A 10,040-nucleotide genomic window follows, 5' to 3' on the forward strand; every position below is an offset into this window, starting at 1 on the left:
TGCCATTCTGGTTAAAATGTAATGATGACATTGGGTGTTAAACTCCTCTCTGAGCCCGAGCCAGGCCTGCCCAGCCCCTTGTCCCTCCCAGGAACTCACTGCTTAGAAAGGTTTCAGAGTAACAGCCGTGTTAGTCTGTATCCACAAAAAGAACAGGAGGACTTGTGGCACCTTAGAGACTAACCAATTTATTGGAGCATAAGCTTTTGTGAGCATCCAATGAAGTGAGCTGTAGCTCACGAAAGCTTATGCTCCAATAAATTGGTTAGTCTCTAAGGTGCCACAAGTCCTGCTTAGAAAGAGCAGGAGGGAAACGGACTTTGCTCTCTGATGCAACGGGAGATCTCACGCCATCCCAGCCTGCCCGTCCTTGGCTGTGGGGGGCGAATTGCTGTGCTAAGGACTCTGAACTAACAGCCCTGCCGGGGGGTGGGGGTGGGGGACACACCCTGGAATGGCTGGGGCCCTGCAGCTCCCAGCCAGACTGGCCTCCAGTGCTGCCCTTGCTGTGTGTGACCCCAGCCCCGGGTCAGCGGGAGGGGGCAGAAGGGGAGGGACATCGTCCAGGGCAGGGAGATTGCTGCCCTGCATTCCCTTGGCAGCACACTCAGGGGTCCCGGATGCTATCCAGGCCCCAGGGCCCAACACACCATTAGCAGAGCGGGCAGAAGGAGGTGCTGGGCTGACGTGTGGCCCTGGGGGGCAAAACACAGGGAGGAAGATCAGCCTGGCATAGAATCATAGAATCATAGAATATCAGGGTTTGGAAGGGACCCCAGAAGGTCATCTAGTCCAACCCCCTGCTCGAAGCAGGACCAATTCCCAGTTAAATCATCCCAGCCAGGGCTTTGTCAAGCCTGACCTTAAAAACCTCTAAGGAAGGAGATTCTACCACCTCCCTAGGTAACGCATTCCAGTGTTTCACCACCCTCTTAGTGAAAAAGTTTTTCCTAATATCCAATCTAAACCTCCCCCATTGCAACTTGAGACCATTACTCCTCGTTCTGTCATCTGCTACCATTGAGAACAGTCTAGAGCCATCCTCTTTGGAACCCCCTTTCAGGTAGTTGAAAGCAGCTATCAAATCCCCCCTCATTCTTCTCTTCTGCAGACTAAACAATCCCAGCTCCCTCAGCCTCTCCTCATAAGTCATGTGCTCTAGACCCCTAATCATTTTTGTTGCCCTTCGCTGGACTCTCTCCAATTTATCCACATCCTTCTTGTAGTGTGGGGCCCAAAACTGGACACAGTACTCCAGATGAGGCCTCACCAGTGTCGAACAGAGGGGAACGATCACGTCCCTCGATCTGCTCGCTATGCCCCTACTTATACATCCCAAAATGCCATTGGCCTTCTTGGCAACAAGGGCACACTGTTGACTCATATCCAGCTTCTCGTCCACTGTCACCCCTAGGTCCTTTTCTGCAGAACTGCTGCCTAGCCATTCGGTCCCTAGTCTGTAGCGGTGCATTGGATTCTTCCATCCTAAGTGTAGGACCCTGCACTTATCCTTATTGAACCTCATCAGATTTCTTTTGGCCCAATCCTCCAATTTGTCTAGGTCCTTCTGTATCCTATCCCTCCCCTCCAGCGTATCTACCACTCCTCCCAGTTTAGTATCATCCGCAAATTTGCTGAGAGTGCAATCCACACCATCCTCCAGATCATTTATGAAGATATTGAACAAAACCGGCCCCAGGACTGACCCCTGGGGCACTCCACTTGACACCGGCTGCCAACTAGACATGGAGCCATTGATCACTATGGCAGTTAAGGAGCAGCTCCCCTGCCGCCCCCAGGTGAGTCGCTCAGTGGTCTCTGGGTCACAGCTCCCCTCTGTAACCTGGAGCCGGTGCCCTACTGCTTAGGCAGGCCAAGGGTGTGGCATCGCAGCCCGTACTCCTCCGAGTAATCTTAGGGTGATACGTTACGGCACGACTGGGCAAGCCAGGGCATGGGAGACGTCACTGGAAAGGTTCTGAGTCACTGAATACGATTATCCTATTTGTAGGTGTGTACCCTTTTGATATCTGAATTAGGAATGTTGTCTATGCATCTATTACAAATGACAGGTTTCAGAGGAGCAGCCGTGTTAGTCTGTATCCGCAAAAAGAACAGGAGGACTTGTGGCACCTTAGAGACTAACCAATTTATTGGAACATAAGCTTTTGTGAGCATCCAATGAAGTGGGCTGTAGCTCACGAAAGCTTATGCTCCAATAAATTGGTTAGTCTATAAGGTGCCACAAGTCCTCCTTTTCTGATTTAATAATTTTATTAAGATAATGTTGAAGTAGAAAGAAAACGGTACAGAGTTTAGGCATAGAAGTTTCTGGTTATCAGGGAATAGGTCAGATTATTAAGGGGTGCGAAATTTGGTTTAGGAGCGGGTGGCGTAAGGAATACATAATCTGCAATCTCCCTGATTGGGGGTAAAAGTTTAGCGGGTCAAAGTACAGACATTGAGCTATGGGGGTATGTTGTCCATATAATGGCTACGTTCAGGTGTGGAGTATAATGAGCGGATACGATGATGAGGATGGATTTACCCTCATTTGGTGGGATTTAATGTTCAGTGAGTTTATGGTTCCAATTCATACGGTCCAGTGGAAAAAGCCTCTCAGTCCCTTTCCCATCGTGGATGCACGATGCCGTACCGGCTCACACCTCCTGGTACTGTTGGTGGCCGGTGATGTGTTCGGTGTAGATGTCCCTGGACCATCGGATGGTGTCCGAGACCACGAGGCACCGCATGAGCCGTGCGTAGCGTCGACTGATCCCACAGGTCCACAGCACACGCTCGTTGCAGGGGTCCCAAGCGCCCAGGGCTCCGACGATCAGGGTCCGACCTCGTAGCCCTTTGCTCTCAGGGTGGCGGCCAGGGGGGGCTCGGGCTTCACGGAAGGCCGGGGTCCTGTTCTCGAAGGAGACCGTGATGTCGACGAGGATGATCTCTTTCTGGGCCTTGTCGGTGGCTACCACGTCAGGTCACAGCTGGCTGTCAGTGCCGGGGAAGGCGCAGTTCACGGCGACCTCCCCCAGGCGCGGTGCGATGCCTTTCACCAGGCGGTTCTGGATGGCGTGTGGCGCAGCTGCCCGGCTCTGGAGTGGGGCTTGCAGCTGCACAGGACGTGGGGCAGGGTCTCGCTGGAGTAGCCGCACTTCCTGCAACGCTCGTCTCGGTTCCCGTGGCGGACGGCTCCGTTGAGCGGGACGCAGTTGAGCCGGGCGCAGTGGATGAACCGCCAGTCGGCGAAACGGGTGAAGCCGCCCCCGGCGAGGAAGTGGTTGCTGGCGTCCCACTTGCTGGTCAGTTCAAAGGCTTTACCCTGGTCCGGTTTACGCTTCAGGGTTTCCATGTACAGCGAGTGGATGGCTGCCTTCAGGGTCCTCTCCAGCATGCCCCTGGCGCTCGGGGTGACGATGGTGTTGTCGTCGGACCTGATCTGTGGCACCAGGACTCCCAGCTCCTGGCGCTCCTTGCACCACTCCCAGCGGCAGCCGATGCGCTTCCCCAGGCAACGCGTGGCACTGTGAGCGCGGGACCACGGTGAAACGATGTCACGCCTGTCCCATCCGAATTTGCCATCCAGGGAGCCGCTCAGGAAGCTGGCGGTGTCTTGGTTGGAGGGGGCTCTGCCAATCCGCTTCTTTGTCGCGTCATGGAGGGCGTTTGCTGCGATGTTCCTTACCATGGCGTCGGGACACGTCAGCAGGCGGAAGGTGTGGGTGATCACTGCGATGTCACACAGGTCACCCATGCGGGGGACATTGGCACCGCCATGCCTGTGGGCGACGTAGACCAGCTCGTTGCTGGCTCTCTGGGGAAGGAACAGCCACTTCTTCACCAGCTGCCAGATGATCTTGTCTGCCTTGTTGAGGGGTACCTTCGCCACGGCGGATCCCCTTAGGACGAACGAGATGCGGGGGATCAGGAAGGTGTTCAGGGCGTTTATCTTCTGCCACGGTGCTAGCAGGGAGGCGTCGATCTTGGCGGCATCCTGCAAGCTCTCCTGGATGGTGTCCTCGGGTGTCTGCTGGACACAGAAACCTGTCAGCATGCCGAGGTGCTGGTACGCCTGCCCCTCTGCCAGGGGGATGATGGGCTCTCCCTGGATCTGGAACCCTGTCGTCTGCACCGAGTCCCTTTTGCTGCCGTCGATGTGGAGAGAGGCGCACTTCTTTGCATTGAAGCGGAGCCCCATCCAATCGGCAGCTTGACTGATGGCATCTAGCATAAGTTGGAGGTTCTCTGGGTCGTCCGCGGTCAGGACCAGGTCATCCGCATAAGCCAGGATGCGCACCCTCTCACCGTGGAGGTTGAAGCCATCGGCTCCATGGTGAGGTTAAAGATGACGGGGCTGAGGGGACAGCCCTGCTTAACTCCGCTCCAGATCGGGATCTCGGCGGTCTCCCCTTCGACCGAGCGAATGGTGGTGCTGCATCCTTGTACACCTCTCCGATCACACGGGGGAAGTTCTCTGGCATCCCAAACTCCTGGAGCGTGGCAAAGATGTGGTGGTGGGGCATGGACCCAAAGGCGTTAGCCAGGTCGAGCCATGCTACCGTGCACTGCCTCCGCGCCCTTTTGGCCGTTTCGATGGTGGTTTGGAGGACAAAGTTGTGTTCATAGCAGCCTTCGCAGGACATGAAGCCTTTCTGGGTGGTGCTGATGGCTACCCCGCTCACTGATCACTCCGTGATCCTCAACGTCAGGCAGCTGGCATAGAGCATGTACATCGTGGAGCAGAGGGAGATGGGCCTCCAGTTGCTGGGGTCATCCCGCTCACCCTTCTTGTACACCAGTACTGTCATGGCCTTCTTCCAGGAGCTGGGAGTCCGGCAGAATCGCTTGCACTGGTTGAAGTGCGTGGCGAGGACCAGGCAGCCGGGATCTCGCTTTTTCAGGAGGCCGTCTTTCCCTGGAGCTGTGTTTTTTGTTTTTGAGAGTCTGGCCATCACTTCCTTGGGCGTATAGTCAGTTTTCAGGACACCTGCTTCGTCGACACGGGGCAGGGGGTGGAGGCACTGGGCTGTGCGGTCGAACACATCCTTGACGTAGCTGTAGAGATGCTCAGATGGGATCGTGCAGCAGGGCGAGGGCCCGTCCAGGATCTCCCTTATGGCTTTGGAGCGGTTTGCCGGGTACAGCTTTTGGATCCTATTACAAATGTGTTTACACCTGGGGAGCACCCACTAGGCAGCATGCAATCAGTCTAGACCAGGGGCTGGGAAGGGCCATTAGGGAGAACAATAGGTCTTAGAAGATGCTAATCTCCCACCTGGGAGCCTTTCTGAGGATGCTACAAACAGCCTCCGAGTCATGGCTGCGGTGGCCCTACAGGGGCATGTGACCAGGTCACCTGGTACTGGACTCCATCTTGGAATACCAGTGTCCCTAAGCTGCTGACCGCCCGAGCCTGGGACCAGTGACAGGGCTGGATCGCTCGAGCATTGCCCCGTTCTGGGCGCTTTCTCTGAAGCACCTGGCGCCGGCCGCGGTGGGCAGACAGGATCGTGGGCTAGCCGGGCCATGGGTGTGAGCCAGCGTGGCCGTTCTCACGTTCGGTGTGTATCTGTCTGTCTGACATCTCGGCGGGGTCGGCTGGGGAGCCAGGATGGGAACCAGAGCTCAGCGGGAGCCTGTGCCCGGCGTTGGAGGGGTTCATGGAGGAGCTCAGATGCCAGGGTGACAGAGACGGCCAGCTGGGCAGTGCTGCCGGCCCTTGTGATATTTGGTGTTTTTCTTAAAGCTCCAGCAGGGCTCGTAGCAGGGCCCCCCGCCCCCGGGACTAGGGAAGAATCTCGGCTCAGTGCAAAGGGCAGGAAAATCTCAGGCCTGGTGGCTCTGCTGCCCCATGGCTCCCATGCCCCACAGCTCTGCTGCCCCAGGGTCCCCAGCCCCCCCGGCTCCCGCCCCCCCGCTCTGCTGCCCCCCGGCTCCCACGCCCCCCGGCTCTGCTGCCCCAGGGCCCCCATGGTTCCCGCCCCATGGCTCTGCTGCCCCTGGGCTCTGCTGCCCCCCCCGGCTCCTGCCCCCCGGCTCCCACGCCCCCCGGTTCTGCTGCTCCAGCGCCCCCATGTCCCCCCGGCTCCCACCCCCTGGCTCCCACAACCCATGGTTCTGCTGCCCCAGTGCCACCCCCTCCGGCTCCTGCCCCCCGGCTCTGCTGCCCCCCGGCTCTGCTGCCCCAGGGCCCCCATGGCTCCCGCCCCCCAGCTCTGCTGCCCCATGGTTCCCGCCCCATGGCTCTGCTGCCCCTGGGCTCTGCTGCCCCCACCGGCTCCTGCCCCCCGGCTCCCACGCCCCCCGGTTCTGCTGCTCCAGCGCCCCCATGTCCCCCTGGCTCCCACCCCCTGGCTCCCACGACCCATGGTTCTGCTGCCCCAGTGCCACCCCCTCCGGCTCCTGACCCCCGGCTCTGCTGCCCCCCGGCTCCCACGCCCCACGGTTCTGCTGCCCCAGGGCCCCCATGGCTCCCGCCCCCCAGCTCTGCTGCCCCATGGCTCCCATGCCCCACAGCTCTGCTGCCCCAGGGTCCCCACACACCCCCGGCTACTGCCCCCCGGCTCTGCTGCCCCCTGGCTCCCACACCCCCCTGGTTCCTGCCCCACTGCTCTGCTGCCCCCCAGCTCCCAGGCCTCCCCCCTGGCTGTGCTGCCCCATTGCAACCATGCCCCATGCCCTGCAGCTCCCAAGCCAGGCTCTGACCCCAGGCCATGCTTTGGGCCCCCGGTTTCGGATGCTGGGAGGGCCCTGGTCCTGGGGGGAGGGGCTGGGGGCAGGCAGGCGCCTAGCGGGGGCGGGGCAGGTGACGCTGCCAGGAGTAGAGATGGCGGCTCGGGAGGCGGGAAAGGGCGTCAGTACCCGTGCGTTACGTCATCACTCTGCGCCGGGGGAGGGGGAGGCTTCCGCCCGTTGGGTTGTGCGGCCCGAGCACGTGTGTGGGGAACGCAGGGGGCAGAGCCGGGCAGCGCGGAGCCTCCTCGGTGAGTGACCTGGGGGGGCGCGCTGCGGGGGGCCAGGAGCCCGCGTGGGGGCCCCGGGGAGAGGCGGGGGGCAGCGGGGACCCCGCGGGGGGGCACGGGGAGCGGCGGGGACCCCGCGGGGGGGCACGGGGGGCCAGGAGCCCGCGGGGGGGCCCCAGGGAGAGGCGGGGAGCGGCGGGGATCCCGCGTGGGGGGCACGGGGAGCGGCGGAGATCCCGCGGGGGGGGCCAGGAGCCCGCGTGGGGGCCCCAGGGAGAGGCGGGGGGCAGCGGGGACCCCGCGGGGGGGGCACGGGGGGCCAGGAGCCCGCGTGGGGGCCCCAGGGAGAGGCGGGGGGCAGCGGGGACCCCGCGGGGGGGGCACGGGGGGCCAGGACCCCGCGGGGGCGCCCCAGGGAGCGGTGGGGACCCCGCGGGGGGGCACGGGGAGCGGCGGGGATCCCGTGTGGGGGGCACGGGGGGCCAGGAGCCCGCGTGGGGGCCCCAGGGAGAGGCGGGGGGCAGCGGGGACCCCGCGGGGGGGCACGGGGAGCGGCGGGGACCCCGCGGGGGGACACGGGGGGCAGCGGTGCTAGCTCAGCCGGTGGCAGCCGGACCGGGCGGGGACCCGCTGCGTGGCCCGGGCGGGGCGGCGGTACCCCGGGTTCGGTGCCCGCCGGGGGGCTGCAGGGGCAGTTGGGGCGGGGAGCGGTGGTCTCCGAGTGCGACCGCGAACTCGTGCTGGTGCCGCTCTGACAGTTTTTTCCTAAAACACTTAGTTGACTCTAGGGAAAACAAACCAGTGTGCCCACAGACGTGTGCAAATCGTTGTCATTTGTTTGTGTAGGTTTTGACTGCAGGCTCAACAATAAAAAGAACACACAGTTCTCTATGTTCCTCACTGGACCGAAGCAGAATAGACACACGTGCTCTGCTTTTTCAGTTGATTTTCCCCAGACTGGCTGGCTAGCTAGCGAGCTCGCTACTGTGAAAACTGGTAGTTGTGTATTGGTTAATGTCACTTTTCACAGCAGACGTACTCAGCCCCAGCAAGCTGGAGGGCAAATTAAGCCCTGTCTGGGGAGATAGATAGGGAGTTGTGGGGGCTGGGTGGAGGCCTGGAGGAGGCAGCGTGGGTCAGGGCAATCAGTGGTGGGGAGGTGAGTCTGGGATTGGAGCCTGGGGTCCCGCTGCACAGCTGGGGACTGGAGGAGGCAGTGGGATCAGGGGCAACATGGGAGGGCAAGCCCAGGGCCAGAGCCCGGTGGCTGTGGGATGGAGCCCACTGCCGCACAGCTAGAGCCTTCTGCCCACCACCCTAGGGCTGAAGCCTGAGCTCCACCACCCATAGGAAGGTGGAGAACTCATCCTGGTTGCCTGCTCCTCCACTGTTTGGGACTCCAGAAGGGGTAGGGACCAGGCCCTGGGGGAGAGGCCACTGCTTCCCCCCACCCCCATCCAGTGCTGGGTTTGTAGTGGCTCCATGGAGCCAGGCCCATGCTCAGAAGGGGCCCCAGCCTGCTCCATTTGCACTGCGCCCCGAAACCGAACTGCCTCCCCTGCCCACCACTTGCTCTCTTGGCCTGCCTGCTGGCTGGCCCAGAGCTCCTCTCCACTCCCTGTCCCACCCTGCTGCTCCTCTCAGCCCCCTGGCCGGACCCCAGTGCACCTCTGGCTCTGGGCAGTCTCTGCTTCCCACTGCCGGTGGGGCCCCACCCGTCTCCCCAGAGCTGAGCCACTTGGGACTGGTGCAGAAGCCTGGCCAGTCTCAGCTGGGTGGAGAGGGAACAGTGTGGAGGGCTTGGCTGGGATCCTCCAGGCAAGTACGTCTTGAGGTCCCCGGCTGGGGCAGGTCCTGGCCTGGCTGATTGCACCACTCCCAAGGGTGTGCGATTCCCAGCCCTGGGACCGGCCCTGGCTGCGCTGCCGGCTCAGCCCAGCAGACAGTCGCCTCCCAGCAGGCCTGGTGAGTGTGGCTGTGAGGCAGGGCTTGGGGGAGTGGGTGAATGGGGAGTATGGGGGGTTGCTGGGCTGTGAAGGGATGGGGAGGATCTGTGTGTGTTGGGGCATTAGGGAGTGGGGGTTCTGTGGGGGGTGCTGGGCAATTGTGGTGGGGCTGTGGGCAGGGGTGGTGTTGTGCAAGGTGCTGTGCATTTGTGGGTGGGTCTGGGGGGGTGCTGGGCATAGTGGGTCCAAGGGGCCTCTGGCCATAGGGAGTCAGGGGGTGTTGGGCGGGGGGCGGAGGGGGGCTGTGTGGTGTGGCAAGGGCCTGCCCCTGAGGGGAAGGGGCTTGCTGGCAGGCCACTGTGCGTCTGGCACCTGCCAGTTTGTAAATAGTGCCCTTGCACTGGGCGGAGCCGAGCCGCCCCATCATGCCATGCTCTGTTGCCTCCATGGGGGCCCACAAATATCTTTGGCACCGGGCCCACAAAAGGTCAATCTGGCCCTGCCCCCATCATCACCCAGGAGGCTGTGGCCGCAAGAAAAGCCCCTGGTGGCCGCATTAGAGACACAGAGACTGTACCCAGTGTGGCCACTCATGGGCGAGGTGACAAGATCCCGGGCCCCAGGGTGGGGGCCTGTCAGGCGCTGTGCGATCCAGGGCAGAGATGTTGGAGGTAGGCACAGGGTTACTGTGTGTTGCCACAGCCCCCGGGGACTCCCAGCCCCCAGGAAGTGCCCAGAGCGGGGCTGTGTCTGCAGAACACCTTCCGTTTCCCCAGAGGTGGCAGAGCCCTGGCCTGTCTTTGACTCCTCGCCCTCCTTCTGGGCTGGGGGTGCAGGCTCTGGGGTGGGGCTGGGGATGAGGGGTTTGGGGTGCAGGAAGGGGCTCTGAGTTGGGGGGGCTCAGGGCAGGGGATTGGGGTGCAGGGTTGGGGCGTGGGGTACCTCGGGTGGCTCTCGGTCAGCAGTGCAGCGGGGGTGCTAAGGGAGGCTTCCTGCCTGTTCTGGCACTGTGGACCGCGCTGCGCCCCAGAAGCAGCCAGCAGCAGGTCCGGCTCCTAGGCAGAGGCACGCAAGCGGCTCCGCGTGGCTCTCGCCTGCAGGCACCGTCTCCCCCCACCCCCCGCTC

This window comes from Natator depressus, chromosome 3 (assembly GCF_965152275.1).
Source record: "Natator depressus isolate rNatDep1 chromosome 3, rNatDep2.hap1, whole genome shotgun sequence".
Lineage (NCBI taxonomy): Eukaryota > Metazoa > Chordata > Testudines > Cheloniidae > Natator > Natator depressus.